Source organism: Eumetopias jubatus, unplaced genomic scaffold, assembly GCF_037043125.1.
Source record: "Eumetopias jubatus isolate StellerSeaLion01/CBP00866 unplaced genomic scaffold, mEumJub1_p1.0 scaffold_16, whole genome shotgun sequence".
NCBI lineage: Eukaryota > Metazoa > Chordata > Mammalia > Carnivora > Otariidae > Eumetopias > Eumetopias jubatus.
This window is the reverse complement of record NW_028274822.1, coordinates 31,691,416-31,707,962: the sequence shown is the minus strand read 5'-3', so window position 1 is coordinate 31,707,962 and position 16,547 is coordinate 31,691,416.

The following is a 16,547-nucleotide window of genomic DNA, read 5'->3' as shown; positions in this document are numbered from 1 at the left end:
ACTCACTATCCTATCTCTTTCATACTATATTTACTAAGCCAAAATATAACAACATTTGGTTCTAGGGCAATAGATTATTCTATTGTTTATTCAATGTCCTTACAACTAGAATCCTTAAAAGCTCTTTCCCAACCATTGAGAAAGGGTGAGATACGGGTGATTTATAAAAGTACTCCCTACTTTTTGCCTCAGGGAATGTCTACCAGTTAAATTGCCAGACCTTTAGGTAGCTCACTACCACCCACTAGCCATGAGCCATCACCTATGCTTGTTTCCCCGTCTCCTGCCACTTGGAACTTCCACTGGCTCTGAAACTGGTCCCTTGGCTCCGTGATGAGCAACTAAAGGCCGGCTCTGGCCACTTCGCAGACCACACTCCCAGAGCCATCCAGGTAAATTCTACCTTCCTCCATCAATCAAGAAGGAAAATTTAGACACTGAGCCAGTTGTGAGCCACAAAAATGAATTCAGGCTTATTAATTTCTAGTCAGGAAAGGCTTTAACAAATCAGGGAGCATTTTGCTTAAGTGACCTCATCTCCTATTTGTGCCCTTAATGGAGAAACTGAAATTGTTAAATCAGTGGAATATGTTGCCTCCCTTTGCACACAAATAATTTATTTTAAGACTTTTCATGCCTTCAGGGTTCTCTTTTCTGGGTCACAAATGATAAAGTGCAAAAAATTTTATTCATTTCTATCATGGTCCTGGAGATTTTAAAAATCATATTCCGCTTTTAATAGCTTCTCTATCAATACGGGTAGTAACCTCTTAGCCAGCCTCCTGTCTCTAACTGCTATTCCTGCCAGTCTGTCTTCACTATGGAACAATTTGCTTGTGTGAGCTCTCATTTATTAAGTGCAGACTACAGCTAAGTGCTTGGCAGAATATATACAACATTAGCACTTTGTGGGATTCTTTGTGGTTTTGTATATTGATGACAATAATATGTCTTACATTCATGTAGTTCTTTATATTTTTCAAAGGGCTTTTTGTGTTCTTTACCTCATTTGATCCAAAACTACCTTGCAATAGAAGTAGAATAAATATTAATCTATCTATTTTATAAATTAAAAAAAAACTTGAGTGTCATAGAGTTTAAGGGACTTGTTCTGGGTTAGACAACAAGTTTTGTCAGTGTGAGTTTGGAACAGGGAGTTCCCTAACTCACTGTACACTTTTTTTTTTCAATACAGAAAAATGCAAAACAAAACAAAACTTGTGCCAACCACCGATACTTAATAAATGTTATCATTTTGTCATGGAAGGAAGGAGGGGAAGAAGGAGGGAATAGTATTTCTGGCTGGTTGGTTCACAAAGGAGATAGAATTTTATCTCACTCTTGAAGGATAGCTGAAATGTTAATGACCAGTAGGAGAAGGAATTGGTATAAGCAACAGTGTGGGTATATGACCATCTATGGATATGCAAGTTGGGTTTATGAGGCATTTGTCCAAAAATATGACTAGAGCAGGAGACTTAAGTAGGAAGTTAGTAAGAAGTAAGCGGAGATCAGATGGTAGAGAATCTTGAATGCCAGCCTAAGTAGTTTAAGACTATTCATATTTGCGTAGTTGAATACTACATATACATGGCACATATTGCTTTTTAAGTCAGTCCATTTTATCTCAACAATAACCACCAGGCTTAATGCTGGGCAAAGTACAAAGAGTATTTGACCTTGTGATCTTTCCACCTGAGGTCCTGCCCCCACCGCTAAACACCCCTTGCTCAACCTTTGGTCTGAGTCACCATACTGGTACACATACAGTGCAAGGGTAAGGCCATAAGTCTCAATGCTTGACCATTCTTTGTTGAGAAGTATTTTCAAGAAGTCTATCACGGTAAGAAGTAACTGAAATCATAGAGGGGAGGGGGGTGGGGGGATGGGTTAGCCTGGTGATGGGTATTAAAGAGGGCACATTCTGCGTGGAGCACGGGGTGTTATGCACAAACAATGAATCATGGAACACTACATCAAAAGCTAATGATGTAATGTATGGTGATTAACATAACAATAAAAAAATTTTTAAAAAAGAAGTAACTGAAATCCATTTTACTAGTTAACATCAATTAGCCATAATTTCTTTATTGCCATCAAGCAATTGAACTTAAATATTAAGGAAATGCAAAACAATAATTGTATACTATATGTGGTCATATATGTCTTTAAAAAAAGAAAAAGAGGGGTGCCTGGGTGGCTCAGTCAGTTAAGCATCCAACTCTTGATCTCAGTTCCGTTCTTGATGTCATGGTCGTGAGTTCAAGCCCCACATTGGGCACCATGCTGGGCATGGAGCCTACTTAAAAAAAAAAATAAACAAAAGAAAAAGCACCTGATCTCTATATACTGTGGGGCGCATTACATTTAGCTCAGATCCAGCATCTTCTTATTACCTATCTCCATCCTTGGTGATGAGAATTCCAGTTGAGAAAAGGAATAGCGGGATTCTGTAGAAATTCCTTGGTAAAAAGAATACTGAATTATGTTCCCTAGAGCCTACTCACATTAGAATTTCAGCCTTGACACTATTAGCGTTGTGGGCCTAATAATTCTTTGTTGGGATGGGGGGCTGTTCTGTGCATAAGAGGATGTATAGCAGCATCCGTGGCCTCTACCTACCAGATGTCACTATTAACCCCCTAGTTGTGAAACCCAAAAATGTCTCCAGATAGTGCCAAATATCCTCCGGATGACAAAATTGCCCCTGGTTGAGAAGCACTGGACCATAGCGCAGAATCTCAGAAGGATCTTAACAATAAGTTCGAAAAAAAACTAAGAAAATAAATGAACTAGCCTCTTTATTTCCCTAAGCTTCCAGTTCATCAAGACTTTGCTATATAATCTCATTTGCCCAGGTAAACCTATCCAAACCAATAATGAGAAGGAAAAAAAAGCAAAAGGATGACAGAAAATAAATCCCAGCTATGAACCAGTTAACTAACATTCCACACGAAGTTATAGACAATTTCCCCCAAGAAATTAAATTCCTTTACAAAAGTACCCTGAGGACTTTAACACAAATCACTCTTCTTACTTGAGACTATTTATCATTTTTTAGAGCTTATAAATTATACACACCAGCAGCAATTTTATACACCAACAACCACAATAATCCAGACACAAAACAGAGCAGTTGAAGGGTACACTCTAACAAAAAGAGAAAGAGATGGAGGGAGGGGGCAAGAAAGGAACGAACCGTGCTCTCCTTTAGAGCTCTCCTCTCAGGGACATCGTTTTTCCTTTCTGTCTTCACTGTCTTAATAGATTTCATCTTCCTTTAAAAGACAAGTCACAATCTGTCCCTGAAGACAGCCGTTATCATTAAAACGCTCTGCTGGGGGCAGAGGGGCAACATTACTCAGTGTGAGACAGGACATGAGAGAGGATGTATGACACTTTTCCTTCAGGGCCAGCATTTTGGAGAATGGAGGGACTAAGACAGGACTCCCAGAGGTCAACCCTTCCATCGTCTGGTTGAGGCTCCCGCCTAAGCCATTTAAGAAGGAAAGTAGTCAACTCTCTTAATTTACATTTCCAGAGTGGAGTTGTTTTCACATTTCACACAATTAAAAGAGTGAAGATAGATCCCAGAGCAATAACATTCCTTTTCCAGTGATATCCGGTGCTCCCCTTAGTGCTCCTGATCTGAACATCACTTAAAGCAGTCAAGGATCAGATACTAGATACTCATCTGTGAAGCACACAGAATATATCACTCCTGCCCTCTCATGTTGGGGGTGAAAAGAAACCAGAGGAAGGACACTCACACAGTGGTCAACTTCCATTGCGGCCCTTTTTCTCTCCCCATTATTTTGGGTAATAACCTACATATCACAATTAAGTGGCACACCATCTACACAACTCCATAGATAAAAAATAAAGCAATTACAGTATTTAGAGCTGGAAGGCACCTTGAGACATCTCTATTTCCAAACTTATTTAACAAAAAGGGGAAGCCAGACCTAGAGAGGTAAAATGACACTGCCCAAGGTCATTCGGCTCATCAATGACCTGGGAGAACCAGAGCCCCTGTCTTCTGATTCTGAAATGCTCTGACTTTAATGCTGCTTCTCAGGAGCAGTGACAGAAAACCCAGCTCACAATGGCACCAGAACGAAAAGAAAAATTGGGAGTTCTCAAAACCAAACAAATCAGAAATAGTATTTGGTTTTATGAGACTGCCCAGCACAGCCATTCTGCTTCTTAGTACCACCCCAATTCCCTTTGAGTCATTGCTGTGTCTCCTTTTCTCAGCCAGGTGGTTTGGGTGGATATGGCCTCACTGTCAGCCCCATACATCCTCCTTTTAGATTCACATTTAGCTGCAAACCCTGCACAGTAAATGAATGTATCAGATTGCTTTCTTCCCAGTGAAGAGACATAGGAATATCGGGAAGGCAGGCAAATTGAGGGTAGGATTGGAACTGGGGGCCCCAAATATACACCTTTCTTTTGTTTGAAGCTGATGCTAAGAAGCTTGTGAGAGCTCACAACTAGAGAGGCCCAAGACTTTCCACCAGATATCACAGGGCAATTGCTGTGGAATATAACTCCAGTTAACTAACTCAAAGGCCCCTGGATCCAACCAGGAATTAAGAGAGATCTCAGACAACTCTACCAAACAACAGAACATTGTGCTTACATTCCAAGCCACTTCAGGTAAACACTCTAATCTTAAATGAAATCCCACATGTGCTGAAAATCAATGACTCCATTTATTACTAGTTATGAGTTTATGCTGCTTGGGTTATTACCAGAAGGAGGAACAGTTCTCCCTTTATATCTTTATTTTTAAAAAATATTACCCAAGTAATAACAACAATTATGTTTTATATTTTTTAACCCAAAGATCATATTTGGCTAACATGTTTATACTTTCCAAAACCTAACATAACCAAAAAAGACGAATACCATATGATTTCATTTATATGTAGAACCTGAAAAGCAAAACAAATGAACAAACAAAACCAAACAAACAGACTCCTAAATAACAGAAAACAATACGATGGTTGCAAGAAGGGTGGGGGATGAGGGAATGGGTAAAAGTGGGGAAAGGGATTAAAAGGTGCAAACTTCCAGTTATAAAATAAATAAAACACAGGGATGCAATGTACAGCATGGGGAATATAGTCAATAATATTGTAACAACTTTGTATGGTGGCACGTGGCAGCTAGATTTATCATGGTGATCACTTCCTAATGTATATCAACATTGAATCACTATGTTGTACACCTAAAACTAATATTGTATGCCAACTACACTTCAATTTAAAAAAAAAAAAAGCCCTATTATATATAGTCTCATTTGATCCTCACGAGGCATTATTTATCCCCATTTTATAGATGAGGACAACTGAGCCACTGGTTCAAAGTGATTATCCAGTAATAGTAAAAGAATGATAGAACCAGGACTCATGACATAGGATTAAGTTAACATTTAAATTATCAGACTTTCGGGTGCCTGGGTGGCTCAGATGGTTAAGCGTCTGCCTTCGGCTCAGGTCATGATCCCAGGGTCCTGGGATCGAGACCCGCATCAAGCTCCCTGTTCCTTGGGAGCCTGCTTCTCCCTCTGCCTCTCTCTCTCTCTCTGTCTCTCATGAATAAATAAATAAAATCTTTAAAAATAAATAAATAAATTACTAGACTTTCAATAAAGTAAATTATTCTCTAAAAGAAAAAGACACATTAACTTAATATGATACAAAGTGTAGGGGTCCTTTATTTTTCTTGTAATGGCTCCAAATATATAATTCTCCTTCTCTGTCTCCAAAGCTTTGAAAGTTTATCTAATCTTCATAAAGACGTAGATAGATCCTAAAGCAGACACAAAGAAAATGCTTTTGAAGTAGTATGATGTTGCTGAGAACTTCTGATAAGTTCATTCGAATTTCATGAAACTCTGGCTTGGTGTTCCTGATCCTGCTAGAGGGCTTGCTGCAGCAACATGTGTATACATGCATGTGCGTGCATGCAAATACATGCACGCACATGCACATATCAGTGTAAAATAACAGAAGGGCAACATGTGATAGACCATGCTATGAAAATGAAAGACTGAAAATTGCATTTATTTTTTACGTGGCACTATTGACTTTCGATTGGGATTCGTCATTTACATAGCCACTTAGGTCAGCTGACATTAAAAGTGATTCCTTAGCTTGATATTTACACTGACTCTTACTTCTCTTTCTACTAAAAATAAATAAGCAGTTTGGACAATAACAATGATCTTGTGTCTGTGAATCTGGAGATGCTTTTTATTTTTTATTTTATTTTTTTTGTTAAAGATTTTATTTATTTATTGGACAGAGAGAGACAGCGAGAGCAGGAACACAAGCAGGGGGAGTGGGAGAGGGAGAAGCAGGCTTCCTGCTGAGCAGGGAGCCTGATGTGGGACTCGATCCCAGGACCCTGGGATCATGACCTGAGCCAAAGGCAGACGCTTAACGACTGAGCCACCCAGGCGCCCCTGGAGATGCTTTTTAAATCACATTCTCTGAGAAGCAGCGCTAGGTCGGTCAGAGGCATTTAACTCTGTCATCCAGATATTCCTTTACTGGATCTACTTTTTCCATTTGTTTTTACAGTCATTAATGATGAGGAAATTTGGCCACTCCACTGAAATTTCAGAAGACTTAGTGAGAGGTTTTGAATTACTTCCCAATTCATGCTGGAAAGATCCAGAAAGGCATCAGAGGCCAGCAGCAGCCAATTCCTAGAACAGGGGAATGGAAGAGCTGTTTCAGGCATTGTCATGGGAAGACACAGAAGAAGGAGATTGGGGTGTGGAGAAGACTAGACATCTCCTCCCAACCCACAAGTGCTTTAAATGGGCCAGCTCCACATCTGTTTTGTATGTTGGGATTTTGCTTAAGAATTATTATGCTAATCTCTGGTTCCAAAGACACACTGAAAAAGCTTTGAAAAAATTGAGAGCCATTCAGACAAAATGATTTGGCCCATATTACAAAGTCCCTGCAAAACAAGGATCCCAGCCCAAGTCATCCATGTCCCAGCACTGTTCTCATCAGCAATCCACATCCTGCTGATTTCTTACCTCTAATCTCATTTCACCCTCACAGCAACCAGGCAAAGTAGATAATATTAACCTTATTAGGTAGATCCAAAACTAAAGCCCAGAACTTCAGATTATCTTGGCTATCTAGACTAAGGTTGGAATACCTACATCTCCTGACTACAAACTCCCACATTGTTAGCACTATGTGCACCATGTCTCAATGCAAAAGACAGTGTTTTTTTTTTAAATATGAGTCATGCTATCTCCTTTCCCTATTTTAATTTAAATTGTCTTCTGCACATACCACCTTGTCTCTTCTGAAATGTTCTTTGTCTTTTATCTTTGTGTCCGTTTCTTCTCTATTAAACTGATTTTGTCTGTGGTGCCCTTCCAGGATGACCTCTGCCTGGCACAGAAAGCCATCCACAGGCCATTTGTCACACCTCATCTCTTCTCTTCTATGAAAGGGACAAAAGGCTGTCTTTGAGCCCCCTTTGGAAGTGTTTTCATGCCAATCCAAGAATTACTGTTGTGTTTGTTTTCTAGCCAGTGCAGTGTGAAGCCATTCATGGGGCCGCATGGACCTTGTCTAGTCACATTCCAGGCCATTCTTGGAACGTTTTGGGGAAACGCATCATCGCTCTGCTGGTGGGAGACAAGCCTGTGTCCCTGCCTGAGGCTGGCAGCCAGTGCATCTACGCCCTCGACTGCACATGAAAACATCTCCTGCCATCTCCACCGGGCAGTGCAGTACACACATAGGGAGAGGGGAGCAAAATTAAATGTTCATCCAAAAAAAAGGAAAAAAAAAAAAAGACAAGGAAGAAAACAACAACCTCCTAAATGTGTATCTCTCTGGAAAACAAGGAAAGAAAATGAGCTGAGCACTTTAGTTAAGGAAAGGCAAGTTTTTCCCACACAACCTGAGTTGTTATGAGGTAACAGAAATAGATCCAGACTGGGAATTGGGAGACATGAACACTAATTCTGATTCTGCCACTAACTAGCTGTGTGACTTTGAGCACATTCTTTTATTTTGTCCTTATAAAATGGGGCTAAATATTTCAAACCCCGTAAGGATTAAATGAAATATTATTCACTGATTAACTTGATAAATAAAGGAAACTAAACCAATAGCCATTGTTTTAGCTCTGCCTTCTGGGTTTCAATCCCTCAGTCTGTAGAATGAAGATAGAACTATGTCCCTCAAGCCAGCTGTGTATCTAAAATACCTAGGGAGCTTTTAAAAAATCTAAATTGGGGGCCTCATTACAATCTTGAGCATTAGGGCTCAAGAACATATTTTTGTTTTAATTCACCATGTTATTTGAATGCAGCCTGCCCAGAACTGGTTTTTGGACCTCCTGGACTACCCACTGAAGGTCACCAGCTCAGTATTTTTGTGATTCTCAAAGAAGACAAAACAGGGGCGCCTAGGTAGCTCAGTTGGTTAAGCATCTGCCTTCAGCTCAGGTCATGATCTCAGGGTCCTGGGATAGAGCTCTGCATAGGGCTCTCTGCTCAGCAAGGAGCCTGCTTCTCCCTCTCCTCCCCACTCATGCTCTTTCTTGTTATCTCTGTCTCTCTCTCAAATAAATAAATCTTAAAAAAAAAAAGACAAAACAGCTGATGTGAGCTAAAGTTGCCTATAATTTCACCATTAAAGATACAGTATTTTGAGCTATAAAAACTTTATTTTCAGAAGTCCCCTATTAAAAGGTAAATATCCTTCATAGGGGCAATATCCTATTCCAGTGCAGTTTATTTGTTGACCCTTGTCAACTATACTAACTGATTAAGAGCATACTTTACATAGTGGATGGAACACAAGAAATGCTTGTGTATGTGTGAGGGTAGAATTTTCTAGAATATCTTTATCTTCAAAAATGGTAACTGAGCCCCAAAGAGCTTATAAGTAGACATATCATATAATTTTCACCCAAAATGAGAGTAAAAGGGGGATTATTGATAGTCACATTAGACATAAATCAGGGCATACAGGAATATATGATCCCTCTAGTTAAAAGGAATTGTCCACATCACAAAGAAAGTTAACATTTGAGAGAAAGAGTCTAGAAATATCAAAGAATGGGACTAGAACTTCAGCCTCCAGACTTCTTCACTGACCCACATCACAGCCTATGTGATTCAAATTCATTTCACTTTGGGACCATGTTCACCCTTATTTCTCAGAAACAAGCTAGGAGTATATACTTTTCTACTTCTTTCCTATCTCCATATTCTAGTTGGCCTATTTGGGGGCTTGAACTCCATCACATCTGTGACACTTCATTGACTCAGAGAATTCACTGAGTTGAAGGTGCCTTTCCTTTGGATACGCAAAGATACCTGCTATGCAAGATCAGCAGAAGCCCATGTGAATATCAGGACTCTACCCAGATCCTTAGAAACATCCCCATCTGAAGACAAATGTTCTTGAGGCTGTTGCATGATTCTGACAGTCCTGTATTAACTGTCCAGAGACTCTGTGCTTTGCCCCTCTGATTCCCATCAGCAGTGCCTTAACTGAACCCAAGCAGCCAGTTTGTCAATACCCACCAGGCAGCAGGAAAAATGTCTCTTCCCAATATTAGATTTTCTAATATCACTTGTCTAACAAACGTTATTTCACTCTGGCTTTATTTCTGGGAGATGACCCCTAGGTTGGTAATGACCCTTTTCCTATACCCCTATTCCCAGTCAGCCATATTAACAGGTACCACACACCAGGCTTGGGGTTTAAAAATAAATAAATAAATAACCTGTTTTTCAGTTCCCCTTCATGCTTGAAAGGAAATTTGTAAATTGTCAACTTGACTTAATTTTTCCTCTGGACTCACACCTATTTGCTGTAATAAGAATTTCCCCCCCTGGGTTTCACTCATCTGCAGCATGTGGCAGGAAAAGGGGGGATTAGGGTTGTATTTGTCGACTTTTCCGAGAGGATTTTCTTTCAGCAAGTCTGCTATCAATTCTGTCTGCCGAAATAGCATTTTAATGTGTTACCTGCCGGTCAAGTATGTTCTGTTAAGTTAACTTCTGCCTCTGCTGTGTTTTCTGATGGTGTTTACCATTATTTTTTTTCCCATTGTTATCAAGCTTATTATTTTTAATACAAATGTGGATTATGCTATTTTGATCATGTCTCTATTTCTGCAATACATTAGTTGAAAAGAAAAAAGGGGAGGGTGTAGAGAAGGCAGCAAACTGGGCTTTCTCCTGCTGGAAAGACTCTTTTAATGAGTTTTATTCTGTAGATGGGGAGATGCTCTTAACCTCCCTGGCCCAGTAAGATGTGATTTCTTGACACTGAGTGTATTGCAAATGCATTTTTATCAGAGCCGTATAAGGTGGACACCGAGGGGATTTCTCCAGTATTTAACAAAGCCATCTATTTGCAACACAAAGTAATGCTTTGTTTACCCTTCGTCTTTGTCCTGGGCATGGTATTATTCTAGAGGCATTGCTTCTCCCTTGCAAACTGTCAGTGGCCAAGGGTACTTTTCAGTGTGTTTGGGATCATAATTGGCAAAAATGTCTGCTCAGTAGTGAAACAGAGGTAAAGGTCAGACACGACCCGGTGGGGGCCATCCTCCAGTTTGCATGACACAGACACCAAAGTACCTTGCCCATTCTCCAAAGTTCACAGACCCTTCTCCGTATTCCAGGGACACAGCCTTTCCTCCCTGCCAGATAATTAGCAGCAGCAGCGAGCCCAGCCAACTTGTCACTGGGCACTCAATGGTGCTCCTTTCCTCCAAGCTCATTTCCTCGGAAGGTGAGAGCCATTATCGTAAAGAGGGATATTGTAAATTCTGTTCCTTCTGCTACACCGTGGCTCTGAACAGAGAAATTTGTGTTTTCTGCCAGGAAGAAGAATAACATTTATTTAATGGATGCTGAGCAAAAGGTATTCACATTTCATGCTTCAGGGCTTAAGCCGATCCTAGATCAGTAGGGAACTTTTCCAGGCTCCGAATTATACAACTGGGTAAGTGCTTAGTGCTAACAACCCTTCTGTCCCCATCCAGGCATGGTCTGAGGTCACCATCTCAGGGGTGCCCCCACATCCCCTCAGCTTCTAAATTTGTTCACAAACCATGCTCTACATCCCTGCTCCTGCCAGCTTCCCCTACAAACTTAAACCTATTGGTATTTTTTATAGACAGCTCTGCTCCACTGAATTCCAGTTCTGCTTCACCAGCATCCCAGACCCTTCAAGGGAATCCTCTACAGTGTTAGGGCTGTTAATACACACGTGTTTCCTCCCTCAGCTTTGGGGACAGCTGAAAACCAAGAGGACAGGGGAAAGAGGGCAGCTTTCAAGCTAGAAAGATCAATACAGATTTAACTCATCTTTGCAAGTAGTTGGGTAATCATAAATTGCTTCATCTCATTGACAGTTTCCTCACCTGTAAAAAGGAATAGTAAATCTTGCCTTGCAGCACTGTTGCAGGGACCAAGTAAAGTCTCATGTAGATGTGTGGTCCGCAAGGACAGAAGTTGGATCACGTCTCCCTTCGCTCAGGGGACTGAATCTAGTCTGCCTCTCACACTAACTTGCTAAGTAACTTCTGGCAAGTCATTCAAATTCTCTGTGAGTTCATCTTCAAAATGAGGAAGAGAAAAACCTCTATCCTGCCTTCCCTACAGGATTATTATAAGGATTAAATGAAATATTCATTAAAACAGAAATTTCTACAATGTAAAAAGAAGTGTGGCCAAGAAATAAGGTGTTGTTATTATGCTCATGCTTACTCTTATTATCTTTAAGTTCTAGAAATTGTATGTTTTAAAATATTATCTACAATTAGCAAGACCCATCTAAAAATAGAATGATGCCTTTTAATCACATATAGATACAGACCACAATGCTCTGAGGGTGGAAAAGCTGACATAATCTTGTGTCTTGAGAATAGGTTTGCTCTCAGAGCTGGGACAAAAGATTCCTAGTGGCTTGGTCTCCACAGAAAATGAATAAGGACTGGGACATTTTATTGCATCATAATTAGGTGAAAGCCTTGCATGTAAACCTGTGAGGCACATAACAAACATTCACTAACTGTCAGATTTCAGCTGTTCATGGTGTGCCAGTCAGTCTTGGCCTTTCTCCTCACTCCCACTGCCGGCCTCCTGACCCTCTCCACCTCTCCTTCCCATACACTCTGCCCCTCCTCCCCCAGGTCCCAGGGCCATCTGGACTTGAGAAAGGCAATAACCAAGCACTTCCAGTTACACACTCAATCCTTGCTGCTAGTCTTCCCTGGGCATAAGTTCCCAGTCTCCTAGCTAAGGTTCTGGGAGATTCTACTTTGTTCTTGGTTCCTGAGCCCTTTCTCCCTGTCTCACTGATGTACAGGGAGCTTTCTTCTCCATCCTCAGGACTCCTCACTACTCCCTACTTGACCTCAGATCTTCCAAAATTTAAGACTCTTCTGTTTGCAAAAAAACAAAAACCATCTCAATCTACCTTGTGAAATGAAAATTAGAGGAATCTGCTAGGAGAACACAGAAGTGCCACAGAACGCAAGGCTTGAATCATGCTGAGCTCCTCTCCACCCACGTCTCTTCCTCATTGCTTGGTTTCTTTGCCGGGGACCGTTTCCTCGGTCCATGTGAGAACTGACAGCCTTGGAGAGTGAAATGTACAGATTGAGCTAGCCGAAAAGAATAAATCACTCCTAGAGCCCAACTGCAAATTCACAGATAATTGAGGACTAATTAGTCTGACCCCGGTCATGTGCTCACCACTGATTTAAACAACAATAGAAAGGGCGGGGGGTCATTGTTGACCAAAATTTGGGGAATAGCAGGACACTGTGAGCTGGATACTCCAAAAGTGTCCATTTCACATTGGAGGGTGGTCCTCAACATTGACCTCTACTCCTATTCCAGCCCTGTTAGGTGATACATTCCACCGAGCCCTCTGTAGCCTAAACACCACCAGCAGCCCACGCCAGTGGCATGGCCCCTTCCCATGGCGTTGCATGCCATAGAAGACAATTGCACATGGTGTTTGATACATGGTTCACTCTGGTATCTGCCTACACCGGGCAACGCTGCTACTCCCACTATGCCTCCCTATACCCACCAGAAGGTGTAGCCCTTCTGCAAGGTCTCACCACATCCAGGAGGCACTGAGGCAGCTTTGGCTGGGTTCCATTGCTCCTGCTATAGTGCCCACCTTTGTTGTACATTGTGGACAAGTCTAAGAAGTACCTTCCACAAGGCTGGGCCATTGTTCATCTCTACAGCTGCCCTTCCATTGCCTGCACTTCCTACCAGGTACCTTTAGTGGTCCAGGGATTATTTAGAGAGCCAAAAAAACTTGGGGGTGATAGAGAGAAGGGGACTAGAAGGAGAAAGAAGCTTCTAGAAGACTTCTATTTCATTCTCGTGTCAAAGTCTGTTAGTGGAGTTTCATACCATCTGTGTTACAGAGATTTAGATGGAACCACTCTTTCTGTCTTTTATTTGTGACCTTCAACGTCATTCCAAACACAAGGCTTTGCCAATGGGTCACATTTTAATGCCAGTTTCTTCATCCCTTAACATGAGTTTTCTGCTAAGAGACTGCTTAGCTTTCACAAAATTCATGCTGGCGTGTCTTCAAATCCAGTTGTTTAATAGGCATAGACATGTAGGAATCTCATCTTGAACTGGGATCTTACCGGGACCAGAATTAAAGAGAAATGTCTGTGAATTAGTTGTGAAGATAAAATTTAACTTAAAAGGATTTTCTTTCATTTGAGATGATCAGAATTACCATCCTTGATGAATCTCATTGTTTGGTCAACTAGGTTTTTTTTCTTTTTTAATCAAGAGCAGTCTCTTACAAGGAGGAAGTTGTCTCTAAACAACTTAGCATTCTTTGTATTAAAACTTGCTTTGTGTTAAAATTGTATGACACTAGATCTGCCAGACATTAGAGTAGTTTGAAACTGGTTATATCTGCAGTCAGGTCAAATGAAAAGCTGGTTCACTGATGGTCTCCAAGTGAGGGAATGTGATGGTGGGTTGGGTGAGGCTATGGCAGGGAAGGAAGCAGAGAGAGACAGCAGGTGGAAGCCGCTGTAAAATACTGTAAAATGTTGCTGAGGGCATCGTCCTGAGCTCCTTCTCCCTGAATCCCCTGGAAGAACTGACAACTGCCTGGCCTTTACAAAATGAAATTGACATTTGCAGGCTTAGGTTCAACAGAAACTGAAAAGGGAGGGGTGGAGGATGCTGTAGGCAAAGCCAGAGCCCAGTTCCCTGGATCCAGGGCAGCAGGCCCATAACTCTGCTGTGAGTGATGGGTCAATATCCAATAACTCCAAATCAAAAGCTGAAGTCTTCTTGAGTCAGCAGAGCTGAAGCCTCCTCCTTCAGGGGATAAGAATACAGCACTGGCCCTTCTGACAGAGCTAGAGTTGCCAGCAGCCTTTAATCTAAGGAAACCACAGGCAAAGCAAACTTGGCATATAACTTTTCCAACATTAATTAGCACCCTTAAGTTTAAAGGGGAAAAATAATAATACTCTTGAGAGGGCAGTTAGAGCTCAAACTCAACTCATTTGGATTCAGCACACAAAGTGTCTGGGGAGGGGACGAACGGGTGGAGAACAGAGCACAGGCTTGGAGTGGCAGAGAGATTATTTTCAGGTCAACGAACAGTGGTTCTCACAAGTAGGCCACTGTTGGACTTCTGTTTCATGATATTGATTACGAATCATCTTTAGTAGTTCTTCACCTTTTTGGTCAGGCTCTGCCTGTCCTATTGGAAATAGGATGCAATATGTCCTGGAGCTCTGCTAAAAGTGTTCTTTTTTTAAATGCAACGAGCCTTTTGGGGGGGCAGATGGGGGGCTGGTGGGACAGAAATCAGACACCGTTTTAAGATGTACTTTTAGTAGGTCATTATCTAGCTAAAGAAAATTAGCTAACTATTTTTATTTCCACTGGACTAGAAATCAAAAACAAATCAATGGGTGAAAAAAATTATAGAACAATATATACTGTTTGCTATTCATGTGGATGTTAAAGACATACAAACAAGTTCTTTTTAAAATGAACTGAGGATACACACATCAGATTCACAGTAGTGGTTCCATGTGGTGAGGAGGACAAAGGACCAGAACTGAAAAGGGTGGGCAAAGAAGCTTTATCTTACCATTCTAATTTTTCTCTTTGAAAAGAAGAATTAAAATTCATAAACCACTTGTATAATTACTTATAGAGAAAAAAAAGAAATCAATGTAGCTTTCTATGTATTTTTTTAATTCCTAAAGTTAAAACAAGGAGTTGACATCAGATGATTATTGTTTCTGTCTGCTTTGCATTGCAAGGTGACTTTTTAAGAACAGTTCTTGGACAAAAGATACTGGACTCCTGAAATTATATTGAAATGCTTCCTAAGTTCTGATATAGACACAGTTGTGAGCTTGGTTCCCTTAGTCAGGCAGCGAGGCAGCAGAAGTCAGGCTCTATGCAAGGAACCATTGCTACTTCTTTAAATCCACCCTCAGTCAGGAAACCCACTGGCTTGAATCTATCACAGAACTCTACCTCCTTTTATTTTTATATGTTTTGTTTATCATTATTGCATATGTAGCACATTTTTTAAAGATTTTATTTATTTATTCATTAGAGACAGAGAGAGGCAGAAGCACAGGGAGAAGCAGGCTCCCCAGGGAGTAGGGAACCCAATGTGGGACTCGATCCCAGGACCCCAGGATCATGATCTGAGCCGAAAGCAGACGCTTAACTGACTGAGCCACCCAGGCACCCCATGTAGCACATTTTAAAACAGTGATCTAAAATATTTTTGAATGTTTATGTAAACATTTAAAGTTGCAAACAACAATTTAGAATTGTATCTCATTCTCCAGTTACAAAGTACTGTTGCATATTATTTATCATCATATACTTTGTAAGGTGCCAGGATTGGCGTCATTTTACCATTTTGCAAATGAGAAAACTGAGGCTTCAAAGGAGGAAGTAACTTCTTCTAAATCACACCAATAACAATAAGGACCATAACTAGAGCTCAAGTCTAATTCTTAGCTGTCCATCTATTTATTCATTCAGCAAACATTTATTAAGCTCCTACTAAATAGACTCTTTTTTAGAATTATTTTCAGTGCCTCCGGTAACTGTGTTTCCCTGTTTATTCTGTCATTGTAAGATACCATTATAAACTACATTATTCATTGTAGTTCCATTTTACATGCCTTATCCTCTACCCCATCTGCCCGATAGATTATACAGTCCTAGGATGGTTCCCTAGTTCCGAGACCAAAACTTCTTTCATATCCCATGGGGCTTAGCACAGTTCTGGGTATAAGGAAACAATCAGTGTTGTTTAACAGATTTACTGATGATTATTCAATAGGTATAATAGCCTAGATGTTAAAGATTAACCCACAGAGCTCTAAGTATGTTAAGGAGATAGAACCATACCACATATGTCCCAGTCTGCTCCAGACATGTGTTGAAGATGGTAAAACGCAATAGCTGGGCAGAAACTTCAGAGAACATCCTC